Source organism: Diuraphis noxia, unplaced genomic scaffold (genome assembly GCF_037042655.1).
Source record: "Diuraphis noxia isolate RWA-SAM2 unplaced genomic scaffold, SU_Dnox_SAM2 contig0002, whole genome shotgun sequence".
NCBI classification, from domain to species: Eukaryota; Metazoa; Arthropoda; class Insecta; order Hemiptera; family Aphididae; genus Diuraphis; species Diuraphis noxia.
Window position 1 is genome coordinate 9,003,713 of NW_028301712.1, and position 19,503 is coordinate 9,023,215.

At 27.2% G+C, this 19,503-nt stretch overlaps 1 protein-coding gene across 2 annotated transcripts in view; it reads left to right on the plus strand.

The window, feature by feature from the left end:
• The first annotated feature begins 3,871 nt into the window (after positions 1–3,871).
• The window catches only part of LOC107166160 (pyrokinin-1 receptor-like), a 60,377-nt gene continuing 44,745 nt past the window's right edge, over positions 3,872–19,503 (plus strand). The window contains exon 1 of one of the 2 annotated variants that reach the window (XM_015514713.2): positions 3,872–4,307. The gene's annotated coding sequence lies outside the window, so the exon portion shown is untranslated. The remainder of the gene's footprint in view (positions 4,308–19,503) is intronic. The other variant, XM_015514712.2, reaches the window with a different exon arrangement.

The window sequence follows — 19,503 nt, forward strand, 5'->3', positions numbered from 1 at the left end:
AATCTGTAATGTCATATGAAAAATTAAAAAAACACTAGTCTGACTCAGCAATAAATGAATAAAATACAGTTTGGTTGATAATGAACAAATAATAAATACAATAGAATGTTTTAAAGTTTTAAACACCTGGTTAGATGCTAAAATTTGATATCATATTGGTTATATATATATATATTTTTTTTTTTATGGTTAGGGCTTCGACAACTGAGGTCATTAGCCTGGGGAACTGTAGGGGAAGGTACTGTAAGGTTTTAACTCGTGGGTTTTTTTGGCAGAATTTTGAATGGGCACCCGTGGGTTTCTGCCATGCCCGGTTGGGGGCCGGCGGCCTCTCTCTCCAGACATCGCGAAATGCCCAAAGAGCGATGCCGCCCGTGACCGAGATTCGAACCGGCGACTGCGTGCGTCGCAACCGACGCCTTAGTCCGCTCGGCCACTCCACCCCCATAGTTATATTTATTAAATGCAATTGAATCTTTGGAGCTCAATACAACATACCTAGTATCCATGTTTGTTAATTGCATTTAGTACCTATGTATCTCAATATTCCTGGATTACTATTGCAACAAGTGAACGTGTGCTTAGTAAATTTAAATTAACCAAAATGTATCTACGATCCAGAAAACAATTAAGCAACGCGACAATATGTATTTTACTATTAAAATATTGTATAGATAAATACCGGGTGTATCATTTATACATTCAATAAATAAATATAAATGGTAAAAATAATATTACAGCTTATTAATATATTAGACATAAATTGTAAGTAGTTACGATAGTAGATCCTGTGAGGGAGAATATTTTATACTTGCCCGGTTGCCAAATCAATGACCTCTGCAAACTGTACACTTAATTATAGAAGTTAAATTAAATTAAACTTTTTTTTATTAATATTCTTTTCAGAAGTATTTTTATTCGAATCATTATTAAAATTATTTAAACTTTGAATGGTTTTCATGTAGCCGAATTTCGTAAACTTTAAAGTATAACTTTCATGCGTATGTATAATATATATTACTAAAACTTTAATCAAACAATTCTCGATCCCTAATTTTATATCAGAATTAATATCAATGAATTCAGATTATTATGCATGTCAAATTATCATAAGTACCTATATATACTTTGCACTTCTCTACATGGTTTGTCATCCGTAACAAAATATATTGACTACATTTGACAAATAATGTATTTTTTTTTCTATGGAGGCGTTTCATTCAAAACTAAAACAAAAGATTATATTTCGTGAACAAAACTCACGGCGACGTGTTTATAACCTATCCGTTATTACTATTAAACTATAAGAGAATTATTTTTAAAATACGCTCACGCTTAAAACGGCGTATGATATTGTGAGAATCATAATAATATTATAACATAACCAACCGCAATAATATTGTACTATATTATTATGCTTGCCGAGAAAATGTATCGAGTCTTAAAATAATAATATTCCTCGTCCGTTGTGTTATACGAGAAATAAAAAGTCACTCGAAAAACATGTTATGCCAATTAGGTGTGCGCCGTGGTGACTATCGCCTATATATAACTACACCACGGTATTAATAAGATGATAAACTAATGTTATGATATAATATATAATATTATTATTATTATATTAATTCTTTCACGGGTCCACAGACGATCGTCAGAGACGTGATTGGCTGACGAAACGGATAAGGAGATGAATAATTTAAAAAAACAACAACAACAACGGAAAAAAACCGCATGTGTCTTGTAGCATTATTATAATACTACACAGGTATTTTAAGCACAATATACGCATAACGTAAAAACCAGTCGTCGTCAGGTGTCGATGAGCTGAGTGATTTTTTTTCGTTGTGTTACCTGTATGGGATTAATTATTGCCTATATTATTAATAATGTTATAAGTTATTTGCTGTTGTAATTATCACAGCATGACGGCAGTCAGTCGTGAATTTAATGACCGCTGCGGACTTATTATTATTAAGATCAGTACCTTATATAGAATAATGTATAAAATATTCATAACTACACGAAGCGTGTTCAGGAAAAATCTTTCCATACGTTTATTCTAGTAGACTTTACTAAGTACTTTTTATGATTGAGTTGAAATTGTTTGCATTTTTTTCCATGCTATACATTTTAAAAATATCTATGTATCTAGCTTTGAGAAAAAACATTTTTTTTTGATACATTTTTATTTACTTTCCTAAAACCCAAAAATAACAAGTAAAAGTTTATATTGGTTCTTTTTTTTAAGTTTACTAATAATTTTGAGGTAATTGCAAGAAAAAAATATTACCAAAAATTTTCATCGATCAGATCCCAAGCAATATTTCGAGCTCCCCCATCTCTGAATAATGCAACAATAGTCTAATAGGGTAAAAAATCCATTATAATATTATTATTGGTTTTATTATTATAATATACATTACCCTAGATGCGTTTGTCATCTTTAAATCGTTCCGTATTACCACGGAATCCCACGATTATATATAGGTATAAATATTTATTATTTTGACATTATATACATGTGTCAAACCTCAAACTCTTTCATCACTTCCTCCGTACGTATTGCTATCAGGTCATCGATCAAGTAAAATAATTTATACTTATATCAATATTTTATTTCCATATTCGATAATTTATACTTTGTATAACTAAACGGCTTGCCTATAATATTATTAAAATCGATTTCCTTCCATATTCGCCCGTTTGATGGTATTTATCTAAATATATCACTGATATATACGTTTAAACAGATAACATATACCACATACCGTTGATATAAATGTATATTGAAATAATATTATAGTGATATGATAATACTTCCGTCATTAAAACCACTTAATTGGTTATATCTTATATATAGTTATATGCAATGAATAGCACCTCATAAAATCATCAAATTTTATTTATAATAAAGTAAATAATACATTTTATTAATCCGTGAATTTCAATTTAATATCGATGTGGTCAACATTTAGAATATTCAATACCTATATAATACAATGTACTCATAATATGTAAAATAAGCTAGGTTTAAATACCTGTAGCATCACAATTATTATTGATTTTTTTTTTGTCAATTTTCGTTTTTGTAAGGGAAAAAAGTAGTGATGACCGAAGGTGGTTTCAAATTTTAAATTTTTAACCAGGTTATTTCTCTTAGATCCACTGTGATTATTTCGTGATCGTAAAAACGAAAAAATCGTAAAAAAATATAAGCAGATAATTTAAAAATTACGATAAAAAATATAATCTATCATCACTCAAAAATTGTGTATACTCAGAGTTTTGCACAAAATCATAAGCGTTAATTTTAAGTTCATATTAGAAAATAATTTCTAATAAGCCCCCCTTTACCACGTTTTCATAATTATATTACTAAATCATTATAGTTAATAATAATGTAATATACAATTGACAATTGTTTAATACACAATATTACATTTGACATATTATACGACAGTTGATAATAAACAAATATAATATTATAATTATTAATATAAAACAGTAAACAATCTAAAATATAAGTAGCCATTTGTTTAGTTTTTGTGAAATATCTACCTTTATTAAAATATAAATTTTTACTTCTCGAATAGGACATGTTGAGCCAAGGATGAATAGTATTGGCTCCAAAATTAGAGCAAAACGAAATCCAATTTATAAATAATTATAAAAAAAAATAATAAATTAAAAACAATAAAACAATGGTATTTATCAATCGTGTTTTTGTTTTCGTTTTAATTTTTTTTTGGAAAGGGGAAGCTTAAGAACTATAATAGGGGGCTAAGGTACTTTGTATGTGTGAGTAAAATAGTACAACGACGAACCACCTCCACGGATTTCGCCAGCGACAAACACCAGAACACCCCACGCAAGTCAGTCGTGCGTTCACCGTCAGTGCGCGAGTCGCTTTTTCGCGTTTCGGGAAAATATAATATACGTACGCACACATAAACAGTGCTTGGCTGCCGCATAGCGGTGATGATTTCGATGAATTTTTATTATAGACATATTATAATATTGTATTTTAATAAAATTTAGAATTTATCTTATCATCCAATAGATTTGATTGTTTTTTGTGTTTTTGAGATTCGTTGATTTTTCGGATTTCATCTCGAGTGCCGGCAGTCGTGTTTTGTGTTTATTTTCGTGCTCACGTCATACCCGCAAGCGATTTTAAACATCATTATTGTCATTTTAGATCGTTTTCGTCATTTAACTTTTTTCCACTTCCTCATCCTAGCTGCTGAAAACTTAACAGTGAGACATTTCGAAACAACGATAAATTTATACTATCTCATCGATACCGGGTGAGTTGTAATATACGTCTTATCTATAAAGTATATAGGTATCTGTCTCTAGTATACCTAATATTCATCCATATTATAGAATATTAAAATAATATCATAATTACGAATTATGTGGATGTCACGATACATCAAAATATAAAATAGTATATTATATGTGTAAATAATATACTATAATAATACACTTACGGAAACACGACCTTTATCCCCCGATTTTTCGTATTCTGTACGAGCACAAAATTAAAAAATAAATGTATTTTGACAAAAACTTATTTCATGATTTTACAATAAAATTCGTTTTGCTGACAAACCCTTATAGTAATGGTATGTATAATATGTGTATCCGATGCAATTCTATTAAGATAATGACGACAAAAACGCTTGTTATCTTATATTGAAGATGACAACCGGACGGTATATAGCTAATTATTTTTAAAAATAAAACTCAACACTACTGATTATTCCAATGGTTGCTTTACACGCTATAATTTCAACAATGTACATATATCTACTTACCTACATTTTTTTTTTTTTTTTGGATCCTTCGAACTAAGTTTCGATAAAAATATTAAAAGTTTTGCTAAGCAGTGCAAAATAACTTAAAGAGTCTTATCACTTTGAGTTTTAAATTCCCCTAGTACTTTTTTAAATTTGATTTGATTGCTCGAGTACAAGCACCATTGTATACTATAATTGTTTTGTTTTCTACTTGTATACATGTCTTGATCAAATAATTATTATAGAATAATTAATATGCATAACGCGTATAATAGAATACATCATTTTTCACTTCTTGTAGTGTTGATTAAGCCTTACAAAATAAAATAGTATTAACTACGAAATTCTCAAAGTTATCAGAGTATAGTAATATCTTATAAAGTTACATTAAATTTAAAAACTTATTTTTAGTCTCTTGTTGCAAAACTATAAATGTGAATACTAAATTTTTCTTTATAAAATAGTGTCTCAGAGTAGAATTTTTTTGACAGTTGGTTTATTTTTTTATAAAAAATAAAAATAATAGAAAACATAAATTATTTATTTGAAACAATTTAACGTGTTAATAGTGTTGATAAATAAATTATTTAAAAATTTTGAAGCTAATAATTACTATCAATAATATCGAATTATATAATTAATTTAATATAACTTTGTATACTTTAAAATCTAGTATATCAGTGAACATGTAATTTATGATGCTCAAAATAATAGGTAGCTATAATATATATATATAAATATATATAATATACATTAGGGTGTTCCTTAAACTTTTGATTTAAAAAAATGTTTTGTCTCACCCCCTAAATATGTGCGTATATGTATAAAAATGAACTGCAAAAAATTTGAAACCAATCGGTTAAGGTTAACCCGTGCCGATGTGTAATTTAAGTTTGAATTTCTTAAATTTTTCAATATTTACGAAAATTTTTCACATTTCCATAAACATGCTGTTAACCTTTAGAAATATCGACATTTTTTATCGTATATTATACATATTACTAAATTTATAATCTGTGTATTAAATAAGAAAAAATATTATCAATTTTCCTATACTATATGGATGTTTATTAAATTGTAATGAATTTATGATATGATTTAACTAAAATAAATTTATGTTTTTAATATCTAATTTTTTTAATACAAATTGCGTAACTAGTTCCTAACAGGTCGATGAATAATAATTTTGTGGTTGTTATTTTTTTCATGGCCAAAAAATAGGAATTAATTTCAAAATATTATTAAATATCACTTTAGACAGAAATTAGTATTGCATTGATTATAATCTTGAAAAATTTAAAATAATTAAATTAATATTAATATTTCAAACATAGTTAAATATACTAAATAACATATCATATATGTGAATTAACCCAATTCTTAGTTTTTATTGGTAAATACTAGTGTCAAATCAGAAGTGTGCCTATAGTTAGCATAGGTTTACATTGAAATCAGACATGATATTTTTAAGTTTTATTTAAAATACATTTTAATAATATCGAATATTCTAAAACTATATAATGTTCATTAAAAATATATGGATTTCAATCAAGTATAAAGCAATGTAATACTGAAAATAAGAGGAAAACTTTACTTATCAATATATAATTTAAATCAAACAAGTAGATATAGAATTAATATTATTAATTTAAGTTATTACAATAATTTAATACAAAATTAATACAATATTAAAAAACAAATTTAATATAGTCGATTTTGTTTTATTATATTATTCAGCTTATGTCGGATGAATATGTATTCAACATTTTTATTATTCACGTACCTACACATATTAGTTTTTATTTTAATGAAAGTTTTATAAAAAATAAACATTTTTTTGTTATATTGGTATAAAATAATAAAGTTTTATAAATGTTTAATGCACATTTATAACTTCAATAAATGTAGTGAAATTAATTTTACCACAACACTGTTTGATGTGTATAATAATTAAATAAATATATATAAATATATTTTCACATAGGCACATAAGTTACAACATTTTAAGTATAATCTGTATAAAATGTATGCTTGACATTAATTACTTATAGGTAAACATAAATATGACAAAAATGTACTTATCAAATTGTAATTTCTGTATATTTGAATGATTTAATGATTGAATTTTTAATAGCTTTACTTATACAAACTTTAATTTAATGATCGTAACAAAGTATTTAAAAAAAACACACGAATATTTTGAGGAACCAAGTTAATGTTTACTTTTATTTGACATGCTAAACTTATATGTGCAATAATTTGTAAAGCGAATCTGAGGAGTGTGCCAAAAACCATTCGAGGTTAAGGGAGTCTCTGGTTATCTGTTCATGAAAATTAAAAGTTGAATTAGAATACTTAAACGTCCTATATTGTTGATCCAATATTGTATTTGTTAGTAGCTACATTTTTTAGTTTTGTTTAATTAAATATAATACAATTATATTTAAGAAACTTTATTATATTAAAAATTTAACTAAATGTGATTATGTAATAAGCTACCAACATTTATCCCGACCTTTAAAGCTTTAAATAAATGCATTTCAAAAATCTAAATATTGCTTACCGATCATGGTCATGTGTAGTTAGGAATATGAGTAACTATTAACTACTAATTAGTTAATTTAATTTTGGTAGGTATTATGCTTAACGATGCATGTCGAAAACACACGACTGCATGCTAATATAATATATCATACATTCGCAGGTACAATTTTTCGTTAAATAAAATATATTTTTTACACGAAAATAGTAGTTTATTTTTCCTTATTCCTATAATTACTTCCGCTTTCGGTCCTCTTCTTAATATGTGCAGTCCAAACCTTTATAGGTCTATGCAATCGCTTTTTGATTTAATTTTCGCATGTTTATACTGAATACTAACTACTGTTCAGTGAATTCCGGTATTCACTAAAACAAAATATTCTTCAAAACAACTATAAATTTGTTTTACTCCGGCATAATATTATTTCAGTTGTAGATTTTATTGATTCATCATCTGTATTTGACAACCTAAATTAAATGTTCACACAAAAACGTTTGTTACTATATTCGATGAACTCGCGATTGCGCTCATTTTATCATGCAAGCGGATTAAGTGATTTTTATTTTATCCGGAGAAGAAACGGTTGACTTGTGCAGACTGATATATATATATATATATATATATATATTTTATAGATTAGTTTCGTTACCGGAAAGAAATCGTCTGTAGATTCATATGAATTTTTCAAATAAACCCCCTAAATATTTTCATCATGTGGTGACCGTTGACAGTATAACGATGATGGTAGTATTGACGGGTCTACAAAATAACGTTATAATAACATGGTCATTTTATAATAGTGTCTTTTAAGCGTCCAGTAACTTTTAAACGATTGAAGAACATACGAGATTTAACAGGGCCCCTATCTCATAATGATGTAGAACAAGTTGGAAAATTACATTTTACACCAAGTCCATTAAATCGGCAGATAGGACAATAAAAAAAAAACCCCCATGGTGGAGGTCCATTACAAGCGGTCCATATACAAAAGTTTCCCAACAGTTTTTATTTATCTTTGACCTAAAATGCACGCCAAATATGACTCAATATTCGATATCAAAGCATCTTCATTATTGGGACGATATAATAATATTAAAAGACTGTGGTATTGTCAATTATTGTAGCACAATGCGTGCATAATACTAAACACCTACAAACTACATATAAAACTTACAACCGAAGAACATTATCATTCTAATATAGTTTAATAATCAACGGAATAGTAATTTTGATCCTGATAAATAATGGTCTAACATGCCCCACGCGTGAAACTGTATAATTATTAGTAATTACCTAACGGATATGATTTCAAATCGATCGATTTGTGTTCGAATTACGACGTGATTTATTCATAATAATAATTAGGTATATACAGTATATTATAATATAGTTGCTCAAGCTGAAGAATAAATTAATCGATACAAATAAATTATATAAATAATTGTATAAACAAAAATTAAATTAAAATTCACAAGTTATAACTTCAGATGATTGTAGTAATATCATGTTTTATTTTGAACGGTAATCAAGCACAGATGCAAATATATCCAAAATTTACTTTTACAATATTACAGAAAAATATAAATAAAACGACAAATCCATAATATAATCGTGATGTAAAACTCGTCTTTATGTTATTTTACCATTCTAAAACAGTAAAATCTGTTATAAGATATTTTTTTTTTCAATGTCAGCTAAAATTACAATTATTTTTTAAATAATATTATACTTGTCATCACACGTTTTTAAATTGACTCCAGACTAGGAAAGACTTTTAAACCAAATATAAACTTTTTTCTCCGATTTAGTCTTACTTTACTTAATAACAAATACAATAAATCCTACAACAGTTTTAATTATGAACTGACGTACTTTTGTTATTTTTATTTTCTTGTAGTTTTCTATGAAATTAAATCAATACATTTTGTATAAAATGAATTTCTCTCTAGGAAAACGCTTGTTTTTGATCGAATTTTAAAGAACTTGATGCAAAATACAGGGTGATCCATTTAATTTGGTACACTAACTATCTCGGAAGGTAATAATTTTTTTAAATATATTTTTTTTTAACTTCTAGGTTTATGTTTTCCTTTCAAATGGTAACATAATATAATAAAAATATCATTAATTAATAAAACCATTTTTTTTCTCATGAATTTATGTGTTAACATTTTTATTTTTCGTTGATTGGTTTGCGAGACACAGATCCTCAAAATATTGGTGATTTTTAATATTTTTTTAATAATTGTAAAGAGCAGGAGCTAGCGATAAATTTGATATCGTTGAATCCATGGTAATAAAATAAATAAAAATTGATTAAATTATGATCAAATTGGCATATGAGTGTAATTTAAAGGAGTAATAGGACATTTTATTAATCAGGTACAAAGAGAAACAATTATCAATATTGTTACCTATTAGGTCAAACGGTATCGAATTTATCAGTTATAACTCCTACAACTGCTCCTAGTCTTTACAAATGAAGAAATAGTATGAACAATTCCGCATTTACCGACTATAATACCTCCTTCGACCACCAATACTTGAGGAACTGTATCTCGCAAACCAATCAACGAAAAATAAAAATGTTAACGTGTGAGTTCATTATAAAAATGGTTTTGTGAATTCATGATATTTTTACTATATGTTACCATTTGAAAATCAATATTTATAGTGGTTTCGCTAATAAATATAAGGGTGAAAAAATTTAAATATTATACGGTTTTAGAAAAACATAAATTTAGAAGTTTAAAAAAAAAAAATAATACTTTTCGAGATAGTTAGTGTACCCACTTAAATGAATCATCCTGTATATATATATAACTTTATAAAATATAATTACACCGACAAAATTTGAAAATATTTATTTAAAAATAATAATTATAGGCATATAACCTCATTTATTTCAAAAAATAAAAAGTAAACACAAAATTTACGTGAACCGTGATATTAATAATATAATAAAATTGAAACTGTATTTATGGAGTGAAATACTATACAAGACTATCCTAGCAATAATAGGTACCTAAAATAATAATTTAATATTAAATTGAAATTTTCATATTGTAATTGAACGTTCAGTTGACGTAATTATAAAATAGGTAATAACAATGCAATGATAAGCAGCGGTATAATAAGAACTAAAAGTCATCAACAGATGGCTCGTTATGGGTCGTGAATATTTTTTTTTTACCAAGGAAGAGTGACAAACACAAGATACTAGTCAACTACCCACCAGATAGTAACTACCAGATACTACCTATTTACTGGTATTTAAACTAACCATTTGGAAATAAAACTGGAGTAATTGGTATAGTAAAAATTGTGAATTTAAATAAGAAATATTTTTCCCTGCATATAGCTGATAGGAATCTGTTAGTTCAATTTCCGTGAAAATCGTAAGTTAGTGAAACATTGACGGAAATAATATTATAATATAGATGTTTCACTGCGTTGAAGATTTTTCATATTTATATAATATATAATCATATCTCATATTATAATAATTAGATTTAATGGACATTGTGGCTAGCTGTATTGAATGCAAGTACTGGTTGTTTGATGTCGTAGATTACTAATATAGATTTTATATAAAAAAAAAAAAAAAAAAAAAAAAATAGAAGAATACTCACTAATAGTGTCTACCCATATTTTTAACGAACCATACAATAAATAAAAAAATTTAGTTAAAATCAAAAGCTTAAATTAGATAATAATTAATTTTAAATGTAAACAAATGGCAGTGAACTCTATGTTATTATGTTATATAATATATATGTACCTATTATTTTTATGAGTCTAATCACTCGTTTCGGTCTAGATACACTGGTAGAGTGATAAATGGTAGTTAATAACTTAGAACTACCGTATTTGAAAATAATTCTAAACACAATTTAACTGATGACTTATCAGGATTTTATTGGTGAAAAATATCTCTATTTCTCCGGATTTATTCTATTTGTTTTTGCTGTCTTTCCCATTTGTTTCCCTAAAACTACTGGGAAATAAAATATAACCCCTCTAAAGTATCTAATATAGGTGTTCCAATTCTTATCTATTTTACTTGCCTGCTTCCTTCAAAAAAAAAAAATCTAAACATCAATGTAATCGCTTTTATTGGAGTCATAAATAAATTGCGTTTCAGTAGAAATATATACACACAAATTTGAGTGTATAACCAGCAGTTGATGCGTCTACAAACACGTGATTTATTACAGTTATACCTACTATGTAAAATCGACAAGGTTTGTAATAGTGCAATGTATTATTATGATATTTGAATAATTCATACATTAACATAATATTGTTATAACGTTATATATATATATATATTTTAAGAATATTGAAACATAAATGTGACAAAATCATGGCACATCATCTATTGTGAAATTAAGATTACTTATTTATTTAGTATTAATTACGTCTCGACCTATTTGTATTTTATACTCTCTTTAAATAAATTTATGAGAAATTGTAATTGTAAAGATGTGCTTTAAAAGCAGTTAAAATGATTAAAAATTGAGCTCTTGTAATTTTAAAAGTATTAAGTATGTCAATCAAATATTAAAATAAAAAAATTTAATATCAAAAATATCGATTAATCAGATAGAATCCGTGATACGCATATTTTTAAATCCTGTGAATGACACGTCTTATCAAATCAACAAAAAAGAAACGCTGTAGTTTATATTATAGTAGTTTACACATAGAAGATCTTACATTTAAAATAAAAACAACAATTTTTATAGAACCAATTTTATTTTTATAAACTATAATTATTATATATAATAGTATCGATGTTTACTCATTTCAATCGAATACTTTATTGTAAATTCATACTTTGTCAAATGTTCGAAAATTAAAGATTTCGTACCACAGTAAAATATGAATAATGCACTATCAACATGAAATATTATATTTCAGTCTTGAAATTCGATTCGATACTAAAATATACATGTTTTGATATTATATTTTATGTCGGAATATAAATTACTTAAAAAAAACTATAAAAATACTTTGAACACATCAAATTATCATTTATCTTCATAATCTCAGTCTTAGATTTCTTTATCCGTTAAAATTGTGTGGTTTTCGTCGAGCAACAAAACGTCCAAAACGATTAAAATATTGTAATAATATGTAAAGCTTCAATCCTGAATTAATCCCACAAATGTTTGGCACTGAAATTCTGTTTAATTTTTCATACCGTTTACTTAAAAAACATCTTCCGCATTATAGTCATATTAATACTGTACTAATTATTATATTCTCTATTATTTTGTTTCTTGTTTGTTACAATCATATTTTTGTGTCATCGCATCCGCAAATTCAGTTACTGCGACTCGTAATAATAGCTCGTTTTATTAAATTTATTTGAAATGTCAATGCATGTGGAGACATAATAATTGCAACAGTTAACACGTGGTTTGCAATTTTATGCACGGGAAATAAGCGTATAAACAGTATTATGCAATATACATTCCCTGCAAACATCATAATATATATAGTGCTCGCCACAAGTATATTATACCTAAATTATAATATACTTTGATATAGAGACTCTCTGCGCTTCGGTGAAACAACAAATATAATGATATTCAAAAACTTCATCACGCTTCCTCGATCGTTGTCGTTCTACACATAGAACATGTCACGTATTGTAGGTCTTGATCTTAAGGTCGGGTTATAATAAACGCCGTCATGTGGTTTTGCGATGTCACCCATAACATAGACATCACAATATACGTGTAATGTATATAAGCAAAACTTAAAAATACAACGTGGCTATATTTTTCAATACCATTTTATTTTTACACAATCGCGCATAATATATAAGTGTCATCTGACGGCGGTGGCGCGCGCAATATAATTATTGCGTGTCAGTCGTAAAATTAGTCTTGACGCTCTCTGGCTGCTCAATATGTTCATTCACGAACATACCGCTACAATAAAGTGAGCGGTTAGGGTAATAGCCAAAAAAAAAAAAGAAATACGAAACACTATAGCTTTGATATTCAAAACCATTAATTGGCTGGTAAAATACCAGAAACAATTATCGACGTCAAAAATATAAAAACCGTTTTCACTATTCGAAAGCTTATATTTTTTATTTCCAGCAGGCATTTTATCGCGGTCTTGGCAACTCACCAACTCCTCGACCCGTTTTCTACCGACGAACGAGTAATCTAATATAATCCACTCAATCTAATATAGATACCAACGTAGGAGTAAATTTTAGTAAATCAGATCATAGATGCACAATGGTAGGAATTTGATGGAGAGGCTTAATTTTTTTTTTACGTGTAGACGTTTTTTGGCAATTTATGACTTTTTTTCTAAGCGGTTTCCTTCCGCAATTCTTGTAACTCTTTGATTAATAGGACCCCAAATCAACAACAACAACATCAAATAAATTAATATAAAGGTTGTGTGCTACTTGGTATCTAGTATATAAGTAATATATATTTTCACTGTACTTTACCAAAAAAACATATATCTATATAATTCCTCAACTTTCCTGGCTAAACATCTAGTAGTTTCATGCTACATATTTTAATAATATAATATATATTTGCTTACGTTATTAAATTTTTTTCTCTTTATCATATCATATTAATTATTACTGATCTGTTTTTCAATTATAAATTATAAATAATAATGAATATTAAATAAATATATTTGTATGATACAAAAAAAAATTAAAAACATCTTAATTGAATGAATGATGTTTTTCATTTTTATTTTTAAGATAATACTCAGTATAAGTTTGAGTTGGCCATTTAATTGTACAAAGTCCAAAGGCTGTTCTATTTTGCTTTAAATCTCCACATCAAGAACGCATAACTGCCTGAGGACGCCTAATCGACCTATATAATCTTAGATACGTTTACTAAACAAAAACAGTCATGAACGCTAACTACATTGAAGTTTGTTGTACGACTCCATCGAGCGTTAGTATTACTAAAATAATTTACAGTCATATCATACGTGGTCGAATTGGGCATGTCGTTACTCGTTAGTCTATATATTATATATTATATGTTGATACAGCATTAAATTGTTGCACACGTACCATTGAGTACTAACTCTTATATTATATTAAAATGCACTTACGCTGTCGGTCGATTAATATTATATTGTAACCATTGCCAGTGGGGTTGCAAGAGTACATTTCTATTGTGGCTCCAGACTCGCAATGATCAATCGTACAGTACACGAAACATTAATGTCTGATATAACATTATAGCTTTCGTATATGTATCAAAAAATAAATAAATAACAGATCGGTAGGTGGCAATCATAAAAACACGACGCCGCGCGCCGTAGTCCAGCGGATAAGGGTCAGACACTGTCCACTGCCATCGGGGAGATGTTATTATATTATAGATAGATCCTGTAGAAGGAATTTTTATTATTTCGGAAACCACGCACGATATAATATTTATATACAATATCTATATATATATATATATATATATTACATTTAAGGGGTGAACTATAAACCCTGACAGCGAGTAAATATATAAAAAGAAAACTGTTGACGTCAGCATATCGTCATCGTTATATGCGTGACGTGTATGCGAGGTGTATTATATAATATATAATAATGCGTATACCGGACACGGAAGTGCTGACTGACCGTGACACAAATCCGATAATAAACACACCTGAGCGATATCGTCTGGTGGTGGCCATTTTATTGTGGCTAAAAAACTCGTGTGTAGAGAAAGGTATTATAGCCACAAAATCTTCAATCGGATTTTGCAAAGGCTGAAACGTGGTTTTGAGACACGTTCGGTGTGGAGCTTATGGCGAAAACGCAACGCGAATATTCCAACAAAATTAAGGATCTGAACGTGGAGGAATTTCCAATATCTTATAACACGGTGGGTAAATAACGTAGGTATTGTTGACTAAATCTGCTATGGTGTTATGATATACAGTTACAGTAGTTTAGTACATTATATGACTATATATTAAACACGTCCGATGTTAAGAAATGCAATTACTTTAATGCCAGAACATTAATTCCAGCTCGACCAAAGTTTTCACGAAACAGGTAGCTAAACATTCAGCACACTACGAAAAATTACATTTTGTATTATAATATATTAGTAATATATTAGTAGATATTTTAATCCAGTAAATATTTTTTTTTAGTTTAGGTAGGTACTATGTTGTATAAGTGTGATTAATATATTAATCTTAATGTTTTTTGTTTTTTTTTTATATATTATATTATATTATATTTTAGGTACCTATGTAATTTTTACAATAATTTTATTTCAATGTTATATCTGTATTATGAACTTATTATGAAATATAAAATATTTAAACAGGTGTCTACGTGTTAAAAAGAAAATCAACTGGATATCAGCTGTATTAATTTACATACATATTATTATACCTATAGGAAAAGATTGTTGAATTACTCGAGAACGTTTTTAGTTACCACCAGTAAAATTAAATTGACCTTAAACGAGAGTGTTTATATACAAGCATATAATAATATGTACCTATGTTATAAATATTATTACAGTAGCGTGAAAATTTCAAGACGTTTGAAAATCCAATATCCATACTTACACCCTTTTTGATTTTATGAATGTAATATATATGGAAAATAATGGATATATTGAGCATGGAAATTGCCAATGACCATACACGCAATTACCATATTATATTATGTTCGCGCATAATATTATATAGTGCCACTATATACCATAGACTAAACGTATAATATAAAATCGTTCGGAAATATAAGTACTTAGTATTATCGTTATAAATCGTTTGTCCAGAACGAGAACTGAGAAGCAGAAAAAAATACATTTTCAAAACGCTATGACACAGCCACTATAAATCGTCATCCCGCATATTATACAATATTATATAGAGATAATGTAATATATTATTTCGGAAGAAAGATTGCAAACGACATATCAAACGTTTTTGGACGTACGCAGTAGTTTACTTACCGAATCGATGGTGGTCGTCGTTATCCTTACTTGTTCTGTGGGTTTTCAATCCATAATGATTATTATTGAATGTCGACATTCGGGTGTTTACCACCTATACACTGTATATACCTAAGCAATTCCGACGGCACGGACAACAATAATATTATAAATTAACAACTAAATAACATGACAGTAAAAAGGACGACACGTAGGCGTGCATGCAGTTATCAAAGTTCAACGGACCTATTTGCTTAACTAGAACGGACTTGAAATTTTCACCAGAATAATAATATTGCAATGTATTTTAATATATTTTTTCTTATATTACAAATACATTTGATCATTATACAACATGCAGTTGTTTTACAGTTAACTTCTGATTTATTTTTAAATATAAATTTTAACAAACTTTTACTCGATGAAATTTTATTTTTGTTTAAAAACTTGATATATTTATAATAAATACTTTTTCATTCAAGTAGTCTAACAAATTCCAAATACCTTTCAAAAGTATTTCGTAAGTAAAAATGTATATGGAAATAGAGCATTTATAATTGGCATTCCTTCACAGAATTTTACATATACGAACAATGTAGCGTATGCTGAGGAAAAAGTATAAGCAAATACGATCACGGTTGGAATTTACATAGTTACATAGTTTTTCTTTTTTTTTCTGTAGTTGTTATTAAATAACGAACCGACTTGAGTAATGTGTTTTTAATTTAAATGTTTTTTTTTTTTTTACGTTGTAGATACTAGATACTATATGCTTTGTCAAATATATAACAAAAGGTTTTAAATCTACAAAAAAAATTTCTATTAACTGGTATAGAGAATAATAATAATTAATAGCTGGTTTTTCACCCACCCCTATCAAATAAATTACATCAATAACACCATGCAAATGGTGAATGCATAATAAATATTAATATGAATATAGTAAAATTATTATACATACAATATATCTGGATAGAATATGTATAGACATGTGCAATATTGAAATTTGCATATCTTAATATTCAAATATCGTCACTATATCAATTATCAGCCAAAATGCCTATACATAATATAGTGAGAGAATGATAACATAAGGGGTTTTTTTTTATTAATTTTAGTTTATTTACAAGGTATTTAAAACTGTTTACATGTTCACGTAATATCCTTATATATTAACAGCAAATGTTAAAGATAATATTATATATTATTATCCAATGTTCATAATCGCCTGTCAAAATATACCAAACAATTATTTGAATTAGCGTATACTATGAAAAAATAAATTCTTAATAGTAAGCTACAAAATGCGCAATAATGCGGTTTGGTTATAACATATTATATGATGGACTATATTTACAAAAAGTCTCCTGTTTTCGACATAATAATATTTATTTTTGGCTTGCATATATTATTACATTTAATCCGTTCGACATTCGTGTGTTGTATTATCACTATTATAGATTAGTTAGATATATATATCTAAACGGGCCGTTGCCAAAAACATTTCGATTCACCTGCCGGTAATATTATATTTTTGTTCGATATATTATATATGAAATGCGTATTCCCCGTGATTAGCCCGAATGCTGGAAATCTAGTATAATCTAGATTGAGTATGACGTTTATAATGTATATTGTGGGAGTTCGGTGAACCTATCTGTAAGTTTGTTCCAAACGTTTTGAATGCTGCTAAAGTTATTTAGCGTTTTAGAATTTATATGCAATATTCATCGAATAGTTTATCGGTTGATCCGTACGTGTAATTCAATCACATTTTACGAGTGTCATTGTTTATTACTTTGTTATTTGATATTCTTTACTTTTTTATTGAGAATAGAAAAAAAATATTTACGATATCTTGTCATATTGACTGATGTCATTGTGTTCACGTTAGAATATAATATTAAATTAAAATAAAATGATTACAAAGTAGAGACTGGTAAATAAAAATATATTTAAAACTAATTCCACGGTTAAGGTCTATCCATTGATATCAAATCATTCATGTCCAAAACAAAATGCCATTTTAAATATTTTGTGAAAGATTTATAAATTTAAAAAACTTATGAGCTTGTATTTAAAATTTGGTACTAACCTACTACCTACTCATGACAAAAAGTTCATGATTTTATTTTATAATCACTTTGACTTAAAAATGTTCGTACCTAAGTAAGAACAAATAAATATGATTCTTTACATACTTGTCGATAGGTACTAAGTTGATCAGTGTTTGTTACTCACCTTAATAAAATACATATACGCGCTATCTATATAATATAATTACTTTTACTAAGAATAATATTCCTATTCGACTATACCATATAATATATCATATTTTTATAACTGACTAATAATATTATAATATTCGAATTTTGAAACACAAATCTGAAATATTTTTTTTTATAACAATAAAATTACGTCAAAAATGTTATTGTTATGGAATACAAACATCGCATATTTATTTTTATTTTTCAAGTTTGAATATAATGTTTTATAATATTATTAATTATTAGTAACTATAACCGTATAGTGTTTGTTTATTATTACCTATATATTATATTTCCTTGATATTTTAACACTATGCAAAGTACATTAGAAACTTTAATTGCTAAGTAAAAATAATTAATTATTCATGTACAAATTATTTAACTGACATTGAATAAGTTATTAAAATGTTATATAATAATATTACACGATGATCTGATACTGATTATGAACTATTATATTAATGGTAAATGATCAGATATTATTATTATTATTATTTTTTTTTTTAATTTAAATAAATAGGCCGCGGCGTGTATACCATTGGTATACAAGGAGTTTAAGGTTAATAATTTTTAAGGATACAGTATTTACATACTATTTAAACAAAAACAGATTATAAACTATTTATAAGATTGGTTTTAATTAGAAGGATCATCTTGTGATTTATGGTATCTAGATGGAGAGTTTCCGACTTGATATTTGATACCCCTGCAGCTTCTCGTTTGTCCGTTTCACATAAATGACATTCGGATACAATATGTTCAATTAACAGGAGTATACTGCATCTGGCGTATATGGGTGAGTCTTCTTGCTACAGAAATTACGGGTGTATTAATTGATGTAGTTTATTAATAACAAATGAGGCGTCTGTATAATTTCCTTTTTTGATAGCGTTCATATGTGGGAATGTCTTTTAGGGCATCTCAACATCTGTGGTCTG